Raw genomic sequence first — 11,022 nt, 5'->3', positions numbered from 1 at the left:
AAACAATCAATAAGAAGCATGGGATCAGCTTTCCTCATTCTTTGAGAATTTGGACCAGTATTAAATTTCAGAGAACAATAACTTCATATCACCAAAAGGGAATGATGAGTAGGTTAATCAAGGTTGGATTTTATAAGGTACGATGACTTGATTGCCACCTCCTTGATTAGGGTACAGAGTTGGTAGGCCAAGACCTACCAAGAAGCCATTTCTTCTCTTTGTTTTTATTGTCTTAGATCACAACTTTCACCTCAAGTACATGCATTTGACCCATTATTTTTTGATTCAACCATGAATGTATGAATACACTACATCCTAAGTTGAAATTTATGAGATAAATTCATGCTTCGATGCCAATTGCATGGAATTTACCCAAATTTCATTCCAAGGTTAAAAGCTAATGTGCATCGATTATCTAGTACTTTGTAATCATTGCGACTAGTTTTAAGGCTCATGGTTTAGTGCTATGCACATGTTTTATCCTTCAGGATCCATGCTTTAGTCCTACCCACAGGTTACCGCAATTTTTTTCCTCAAACGTATATAATTTATCTCATAAGCTTCCAATTTTAGTTAAAGCACATGGACTTTGGCACATTAGATGTTTCTGCCTGTATATTAATATGTTTTGTATGCGCATTACGTGTGGATTTTGCTAAAGTCAATGGCTTTGGTTTTAAATAAAATGCTTTTGATCTGAAATTAATGGATTTGTCGATGAATATATATATTTTATCTTTGAGAAGTATATTCAACCTAACTTGATTAGGTTGTAAAGTATGGTTTCCGCACTTTGTACAAACTATATATATCCCTTTGGATGTTTGGGTGGGATATTTCAAGATGCATGGCCATGGATGATCCACCCTTTGATGACACCAAGGTTCTCATTCACTTGACTTGTCCTAGATGTGTTATTGTAGTTTTCTCATGTGATGTCAAGTGCCATGATAGGGTTTCCCTTTCATCTTTCTTTCTTGGTGGCATGCTGGGATATTTCAAGATGCATGGCCATGGATGATCCACCCTTTGATGACACCAAGGTTCTCATCGCTTTAGAGTCAGTTGACTTGTCCTAGATGTGTTACTATAGTTTTCTCATGTGATGTCAAGTGCCATGATAGGGTTTTCCCTTTCATCTATCTTTCTTGGTGGCATGCTTATTTATTGTCACTATTTTTGTTGACCCATTTGGCTCCTGCTTTCCTAATCTAGATTCTCTCTTGGGCTTTGTCCACTAATTGTGGTATGTTAATTATCGAGTTTCTCTTTTGTCTCCAAACTATATGGGGTATGTCAGCTACTGAACCTCCTCTATGTTCCCAAATGATCGTAATTTATAAGGACATGTTCTTTGCGCTGTTGACCTGATCAAGCTTCATCCTAACATAAGTGGTTGCGGTAGATATATCTAATTGCTATTTTATTTAACCTTATTGTGTCCGTTTCCTATGGTTTATTAATTTCGAAAGTACAACGGGGGTGCTTTTAAGAAATATTGATGGCATGACTCACATGTCTAGGGTTTGTGGGGTCGAGCACTTATGGTAAGATTATCCCAGGAAGACTACTCACCCTAATGATTAAGGAAATTCCTAAAAATACCACTTGAGTGTTTCTCCTTACATAAGACACTCACTAGTTCTTTGTTAAGTAGCTTGGATCTCTTCTTCTCATATGCCAAAATTTTGTTGAGTTGGTAGTGCCTTTGTGATCGAGATCGTAACTTCTACCTTCCATGCTCTTTAGCTTACTTGGTTTGTTGCTCTTGTGTTAGAATATCATTAGAGATAGCTTGTTAAGCTTGCTTCTTGTAGGAGATCAATTCTCATGTATGTTGGAGAGGTTCTAACCCTACTGTTGACGATGCTGGACCCGCCAACATGTAAGGGGATCTCCTCGGTAAGAAGTACTAATTAGACCTTGGACCGTTTGGTGGAGGAGTCGCAACAGTGGGTTGTACGATAATGCCTTGACCGCGATTTCGCATAGAGGCAAGCAAGATGTCTCTGTTGATAGCAAGGGTGTGACAGTTGCAACAAGCCAAGGGAGATGCATGAGAGGTTCAAACACACGAGGGTTGAGATGAGTGTGCCCCTGGAAACCTGTGATAGCACGAAGTTAAGAAGCGAACACACGAGAAAAGATGCATCACAACATGAAAGGCAAGTTAGCTAGCAATCCAAAGCGATGGTTAAACCAACAACACATTTCAAAAATATTCATAGATACATACACAGAAAAGTCCATACATGCATGTGTAAACAAACAAATATATATATCATTTAGAGTAAACCAAATAGCATAGAATACAATACAACATATGCATGAAACGTGCTGGCTCTGTTATATTAAGAAGTGTAAATTCTACTCATACAATACATCCATGTCTAACCACTAGTTTCGACAGCGGAACGTTACAGCCACAATCGCCTGCTCCTCCAAAGAGATATACTAGCTCTGCGCAGTGGAGAAGCCAACGCTCGTTACAATATTGTCCAAGATTTCTCTAAGATAGTCATATCAGAAGCTTGGCTGACCAAAAGGCTTTACAAAGAGTTATGATGTTCTATTTATAACAAAGAGTGGGGTGACCCTTGACATTCCCCTTTGTGACAGTTCATCTACCCTCATGACTCTTCATCTACTTTATGACTATTACTTCCACTTGACAAGATGTTAGATTATAATGCACATATGTCTATGTGAGACAATATGGCTTGAGCAAGTCATGTAAGACATCATTGACACTCAGTCCGTTGTGGTGAGACCAATTCTTTGACATGCTTGTGATGGTGAAGGTGGTGAGCTAATGCCAAGCTTGGTCGTCCGTGATGGTATGCATGCGCTCAATGGTGGCATCTTGCTAAAGCAAACTCTTGCCTCTGTTGCATTCGGGTGCATTGGTATGGCCCCTCTGTCCAACTCGTCTGCTAGCATGCGCATGGTCTTCTTGGGTGCGATCGAACCAACAACACACTGATGCATAGTGTCCGTGTTGATCTTCCAGTGTGTGTTGGTGGTCATGCACATCAACTCTCAACTACATGTTTAGCTCCAATTGGATTTGCTTCTTGTCTTTGCCTTGGTGAGTGTGCCAAATGGGTTGGATCGCATGCGTGCGCTCAATAATATGAATGCTGTTTAATTCCCTTGCATACGATCAACAACACTACTCACCATGTCTGCTCTGCGCCAGTTGCTAGGATGGACCTATAACTTGTACGGGTGCAATTTCATCTGTGAGTGCATGTTGTGCCTACTGATGTACCTGTTCTTGTTGCAACTCATTCTTTGTCTATGCAGCTCCTGTTCTTCCTTGAGTTGTTGCTTCAGCACATGCAACTCCTTCCCTATTTCGTTCTCTGTCTTCGTGCGATCTTCATGTCGCGCCGTCACTTCATAGCCCGAGTCTCCAAAGTTGCTTTCATCACAAGGGGATATGCTTGAATTTGCAACTTTGTTCTGCCTCTGTGTTGTCAACATCCTTCCTCTTGCGTTTGTTGCGTGCAGGTGTGCTGCCTTCTGCTGCTCTTGATGGTGTTACTTGCTGTGATGCTGCTGCCATCTTATCTTGATGTCCTTGTCCACGAACAACTTGATGTCTTCATAGGTAGGCAAACTCATAGACACTTGCTTGGCTACAACCCACGTTGTGCTCTCAACGGTGTCCTTTGACTCTGCTCTCCTGAAGGCCATTGTAACTGTGCTGTTGAGAGACAGACGAACACCTGTGATGCATGTATACATAGCAACACTCATGACAAACAACTTGTTAATCGAAAACCGAAACAAACTTGAGAACTGACTTGCAACATACCTGTGTGACTGATCATGAAGGTTGTGTAGTTTCTGGGGCCAACTGGACACTGCCTCCAAGAATTGCGCAATGCAAGCCTGAAGGTCAGTTCCTGGCTAGGCTTGCGTAATTTCTAGAGGGAAGGCAGAGCCTTCGCTTCCGGAAATGTGTAGTGCTAGCCGGGCAAGGGACGGTCCCGGCCAAGGCAACCTAGTCCGGCCGATGGGCGATTGGAAACATGAGAAGTCTGAATGCATGGTGAGGTGAATGCAAACAAGAGTGAATGATCATTCATGCAAACAACAAGTGCATGATTCAGGAAACGGGATGACATGCATGTGTGAAGCAAGTCGCCGCAACGACGACCGTCTGCACAAAAGAAAAAACAGTTTCATGTATGTGACTGCAGTGAGATGTTAACGAAAATTGAAACGATGTTAGTACAAGCTAGTATGTATCAAAAAGACAACAAGCGCTTATTGAATTCAAGCACACAACATTCATACGAAGCGAAACACAAAAAACGCCAAAAATGCAGCGCTAAACATGAAAAGCGGGCTTACCCCAAAACAACTGAGTTGAATGTGCCGAAGACTCCTAGATGAAATGTGGGATGTGAGAGCTGCAAGATTGATGTGAGGAATGAGCTCTGCAGCGTCTGGTTGATGAGTTTTGATAAAATTGAGGTTGCGACACACATGCCACAAATCTAGGGAAAGCGACACTTGGTGGGAGGTTTCTGAAATGATCTTTGCATGTAACCTCCAATTGCTAAAAATAGATCCCTGAAACAAGGGATGCCTTTGCATGTTGCCTTGGGAGGAGCAGGCCATGCATGCAAATCAGTTTTGCTCAGTCCCGGAGGGAACCAGTCAACTCAACTGCACATGCAACAGTCTGCTCAGCTGGGAGGAAAAAATGTGCATTTATGGGAGAGTGCTGGGCTGGTTGCCCGGAAGGATTGCACAATTTGTGGGCAGAGCAGCTAACTGCTGCCCAGAATTGCACAATTTTTGGGTTGAGCAGCCTTGTTGGGAGGAATTGCGTAATTTTCTGGGTGAAGCTTGGCTGCAAGATTTGCACAGATAACATTTCACAATTTCTGGAGGGAAGGCTAGTTGCCCTTTTAGAATTGCACAATTTCTTGAGGGAGCTGCTCAGCCTGCAGCTGGACCAAGCCCGAAAGAACAGCCTGTGAGGGGAATGCAACAAGCTCTGATGGACAGGCTGTTATTTTACAAGAAAAACATCGAATCTTGTGTACTTGACGAAGCAACACATCCTGCTGTGAAAGGTTGGTAGGGAGGCTCCAAAATGAAGCTAAGGCAAAATTTTGGAGGGTGGTTGTAGCCGCTACAACACTTGGCGACACACTGGTAGAACTTCAGCTCTCCGAATGGACTTTGTTAAGGAAAAACAAGTCTAACACCTCCGGAAGTATTGTTCAGTTCTAAGTTCGTCTTTGTTTCCACACTAGCTTGATTGTAAGATGTAGCATTTGCCAAGCTCTTGGTCGATTGAAACACATTCCAAGCCAAGGAAACATAGTTGTTTCGATTGGGGTTGATGGGTATATTGATGCACAAGCAGTATAGTCGTCAGAGTCTTAGTTTCATCTCTGGTGTTGCTCCGCTGCCAGCAGGCCTGGACAGTACCCCGACGGAGTCACATAGGAACACAAGCATGGCTCCGCTGCCAGCGAGCCTGGTTAGTACCTCGACGCAGTTACTTGCATCACTTCTCTGCACAGGAAGCCTTTCTCTTCTTTCGCCTTATTCATTTTTTGAAAATTTTCATTTTTCATTTTTTCATTATTGTGCATAACACTTATTCATTTTAGAGGCGGAAGAGGGATCTCGACTTATTGAGAGAAGAAGAGGTTGTTCCTGCAGTTAAGTAGTTTATTATACCTTTGACGTGCCCGTTAAAGTTTTACCCCTCACTGTACTCTACTTGACTGAGCTAACAAGGGTTAACCCAAAAACAACCGACTAGAGTAGGTGATAGTAGTTAGCGCGCAAACGTTGTGTTTTCACCAAGGTTCACTTTGAATAGTACGTATTTTCCATCGACGTATCATGGACTAAAAGTAACAAGTTCTTCATACAGAGGTAGGATGGCAAATAACCAAGTAGTGGTAGCTGCACAAGGCCTCTTGTACTTTAGCCAACTTGTTTCAAGAGTCATGCATGAATTCATGCGAAACTAACCTATGAACGAAAACAAGCAAACAAACAACAAAGCAAAGCAGAAACAGAAGTAAATGCAAAAGCAAAGTGAGTAAGCAAACAAGCAAGCAGACAAACAAACACGCAAAGCAAGAAAGAAAACAAGCATGCAAGCAAGCAAACTGAAAACAAATGCTACTCTTACTCCTAAGCTAACGGTGCATGGCCTTGATCATTTGGAGTGATACTTCCAATGCAACCACCAGCACATTGGTTGACTCATGTTGGTGAAGGCATAGTCCGCGAGCAACACGGTCGTGCAGACTAGCAGCTATGAAAGATACAACAATGAAGACAGACACACTCCGAGCTTACAAGCGTCCATAGAACAAAAATGAGTGAAAGTGCATGACATGCAGTTTGTAGACATACCATGATGCTGTGTGACACTACGTGCAGATGTTAAGCATATGCACACTCTTGACTGTGATATGCAAGCATATGTGAGGGAGGTAGACCACCTATGTTGCGCAAGTGTGTGTTGACCTAGGTTGTCATTGATGTCAATATGGAAATATTCTAGATACTAGATGATGATATGAAACCAAGGGGAAGCAGAGCAAATCCATGAAGAGACAGGAGCAAGGCCATCAAGATAGCCAAGCCATAAGCAAGAGTCTGTTAAAGGAGGGGTTAACAAAGGAGGCATATCAAAGCATATTGTAGAATATCAGAGCAAGAGAGGCATATCGTAAAACGCAGAAGCCATCAAAGTATGAAGGTATGAGAGGAGGTCTTTGAAAGGCATTGCCAAGCCAAAGGAGGCAAAACAGAGCAAAAGAGAGGAGCAAACAGAGCTATCGGAGCTACAGGAGGAGCCATATATATATATATATATATATATATATATATATATATATATATATATGCCAAAGAAGAACATATCAGAGGAGCAAACAAAACAAAGAGAGGAGAAAACAGAGCTATCGGAGGAAGCAGAGAGCAAAACAGAGCTATTGGAGCAATGGATGCCAAAGAATACACTATTGGGAGCTGTCAGAGCCATATCAGGAGTAAGTATGCCAGCCAAAGAAGAGCGGAAGAGTTAAAAGGAGCGGAGCATAGAGAAGAGCGGAAAACAGAGTTTATATATATGTGCACAATATACACTATCAAAGGCAGAGTGTACATATACATCAGAATACACTATCGGAGGTGGAATTCACATATATATATCGAAAACCTATACATAAAGACATTTACACTATCGGAGGCGGAAATCATAGTTGTATCTGAATACACTATCGGAGCGGAGAATAGTATACATATAGAGGAATACACTATCGGATCGACGATATTGTAATCGACGGGTTCGGTTATATGCCATCACCCCAAAACCCCCGATTGCGATATATATGTGCGGACTTGACGACATATATGTTCGGGTGTATAAACAAGTGAAGTTCATGTATGTGCGGGTTTAAGTGTATCTCATATATATCGTTATATTTGGGCTCTAAGCCTTGCTGCATTAACACTTGCGAATTGCAACACACACACACACACATATATATGATGATGATGATGGTGGTGGTTAACGTCCACTAAGACCAAATTCGTCTACCGGACCTATAATTTTCTTAGTTTTTAATTGTTTGGCTCCTTGTCTTTCTTGGCGAGATTGGTGTTGTAGCTTTCTTTTTCTCCTCTACGGTCTTCCAACTTCCTTTATCTTGCATCTCCTTCATTTCTTCTGGTTCTTGGGACATTGGTGTCTTAGCTTCGCGATCTATTGTGTTTGTCCTTTTAAAGATAGTCGTAGAAGGAATTTGGTCTAGGAGATTTACTTTGCTGTTAAATGAAGATTTATTTTGTGCGGTATTCGAATCCTCATAACTGTTGATGCTTGAAGTGTTGTCAAGTTCACTTTTTTGTTGTTGGGCGGGGCTTTCCCCCTGCTTGTCTTGAGAGTTGTTTCTTTCTTGCCCGATTTCTTGTGATTCAGAGTTTTCTCAAGAGTATTCTTCTTTGATGACAATGTAGTGTTTTTTTGTGCTCATTCCCACCATGTAGATCTGTGTTGATTCTTTCTAGCATAATTTTTTTGGGAGGCTTTTGGGCAATTTTTGGCTAGATGCCCTGTCTCAAAGCAGGATCGACATCTGAAGAGGACACTTTCATAATTGAGTTTCTGGTTCCACACATAGTCTTTACTTGTTAGGTGTATTTTAGCTGGGAATCCGACGTTGAAGTCCATTTCCACACAAATGCGTGCATAGGTGGTTCTGACATATTCCTCTGTTTCTGGGCACCTGTAGTAAAATTTTCCAATTGCATTTCCAATTGCATTTCCAATGGCTTTTAGTGAGGAGGAATTCTAGAGATGCAAGGATAGGTTTGGAAATCTCACCCAAACTGGTGTTGAGGGATCAAATGATGGGTTCCATGGCTTCATGAATAAGCCTGAGTTTTCCCAAAACCAAGGGCCAAAATCTAGAATACATTGTCTGCTTTCAGGGTTTCTAAAATCTGCTATAAAGAAACCCCTAGCACAAGGATAGATATTAATTGCATCAGAAATAACAGGCTTCCATACCTCCGAGATCCAACTGTGGAGAGCTGTCAGCCGTAGCAAAAAACCATTGAATCAGCAGACTAGGGCACTTTTAGAAAACTTTAAAGCCTCATCAAGTGAGGCCTGGTCCACCTGGACAGTGGGAGCTGGGGCTTCATTGACGATATGGGCAAGAGCTTGCCCCCCAGAGGCGGACGGATCTGAGCCAGCAACTATTTTTGCGAAGTTGGGAGCCATCTGGAGAATGCTCTCCTGCTGAGTATAAAAATGTTTCTGAAGAATTTTACAAAAGGGAGCCACATAGGCTGTTCAGATTTGTGTCTCAGATCTGTAAATATGGAATATGCAATCCATTGGCTGAAGGTCCTGCCAGAAGGCTGCAGAAGAAACCCTCTGGCCGTAGAAGAAAGAAGGATCGCAGAAGAAACCCTCTGGCCACAAAAGAAACAAAAGGGTCGCAGATTACTCACACTGGCCGTAGAAGAAACCCTAGATCGCCACGGTAATAACTATGAAAAGAAGAAATGTTAACAAGTTATTTCCCTCTGGCTGTAGAAGAAACTGAAGGGCCACAGTCACGCTGGCCGCAGAAAAAAACCCTAGATTGCCACAGTATTACTCACGCTGGTCGCAAAAAAAAACCCTAGATTGCCGCAGTATTACTCACGCTAGCCGTAGAAGAAACGAAAGGGCCGCAGTCACGCTGGCCGCAGAAGAAATCCGGTCACGTTGGCCACAGACCTGCTTAAAGATTACAATATGACTTTATTGTATGTCGCATCCGCCATATCACAAGACCTTAAGGCCTTGCCGTTTCAAAAGTGCTGATTGCGATATATGCCGCAGACCCGATGGTTCGATTGTAACACAACTCAATATTATATCAGGTCCAGCAGGGCCATCGACCGTCAACGATGTTATGGGCTCAACTTATACAGGACCACGATAAGCTGCAACTGCCAATTGCGATTACATTGCAGACCCGATGAAGTTATAAATGCGGACGTAATGAATTTGAAGTTCACCCTTTAGAGTTTCGGTCGTGTTTTCTCATATATTCCTGTGTGTTTGAATATTTGCATTGCTCGGGGTTTGAAGGCAAAAATGCAAATGCTCTCGAAAGTTCAGGAGGCCTGAACGAAAGTCGATTGCGATTGCGATTGGGACGTGGCATGTCCGTTAAACAATAAAGTCCTTTGTATGCCTTTTATCATCGAAAAAAGGGGCTCTGTTATAGTTTTAGCAGACCACATTTTTTCTTTGGGTATTTGGTCCTCGCCGTTAAATCAACGTGTCCTATGAGCATTGGTAAACCTGAATAGACAAAGGAAGCCAAAAGATCGGGAAGCCGAAGAAGCAAGCTAGCGCAGAGGAAGCCACAACAACCGAGGATCAAGCGAGGCAGAGGAAACTACAGCGATCGAGGAGGAAGCCAAAGAGTCAACGGAAAGAGGAAATCGACGATCAGAGGCGTCAGGAAGATACAAAAACAGAGAACAAGCATTGTTGAAGTCTGGTTGAAAAGGCTGGAGGAAACAGAGGTAGCAGTAGGGTCCAGCAGAACAGAAAAGGGCCGAAGGACCAACAACACAAAAGGCATTCGAAGGGTGAGCTTCTCAGCTAATCATGTTACCCTGTGAAAGAATTAATCAAGTATACAATGTAGCCTGAAGAATAATTCTGTGATGTAATGAATAGAGTTTTATCTAACATTGTTTGAAGGAAGAAGTAGTCAGCAGAGAAGAAGTTATACTGAAGAATTTACTGTGACAGTAAGAATATATGCTTGAACAAAAAGTTGGTTCTTATGTAGAGCGTAGTGCAACTATGAGTAGACTCACTAAAGCTGTGTGGAGACATTATCAAAGGTCATCTATTGGATACTTTGTGTGGACAATATGAAGAATTGTAAAAATTCCTTTATGAGAAGACTGGCTGTCATTGATATTGTAGCATGGAGACTACAGTGAAGCTGTAAACAGACAGAACTCAGTGATGAAGAGTTCTGAGAGCAGAACATTACTATCAAACGTGCCTTGACAAGATTAGGTCGGAACCCTTGGGGTTGGTGCCTCAGAAGCAAGAAGGATTGGAGTCCTTAGGGTTGGTGCCTCAGAAGTAAGAAGGATTGGAGTCCTTGGGGTTGATGCCTCAGAAGTAGGAAGGATAGGTGTCTTTGGGACTGGTGTCTCAGGAACTGGAAAGGATTGAAGTCCTTGGGGGTTGGTGCTCCTAAGTCCAAGATTGTTGCCTTGGTGAAATAGAGTTGGAGCTCTGGAGGTTGGAGCCTCACAAAATTCCAAGTTGGTGCTTGGCAACTGATTGCAACCACTTACATATTGTATCTATTTTATTGCAAAGATTATATTAATAAAAGCATTGATACTACTTGTTCATCTTGTATTCTGAATATAAATGATAGTTGAAAAAAAGAAACACTGATTCACCCCCCCTCTCAGTATTTTCAACAATTGGTATCA

Source organism: Pinus tabuliformis, chromosome X, assembly GCF_031772625.1.
Source record: "Pinus tabuliformis cultivar Carrire ecotype Pingquan chromosome X, CPIR1, whole genome shotgun sequence".
In the NCBI taxonomy this organism is placed as follows: domain Eukaryota; kingdom Viridiplantae; phylum Streptophyta; class Pinopsida; order Pinales; family Pinaceae; genus Pinus; species Pinus tabuliformis.
The sequence above is the reverse complement of the archived record's forward strand: the minus strand, read 5'-3'. Positions refer to the sequence as shown.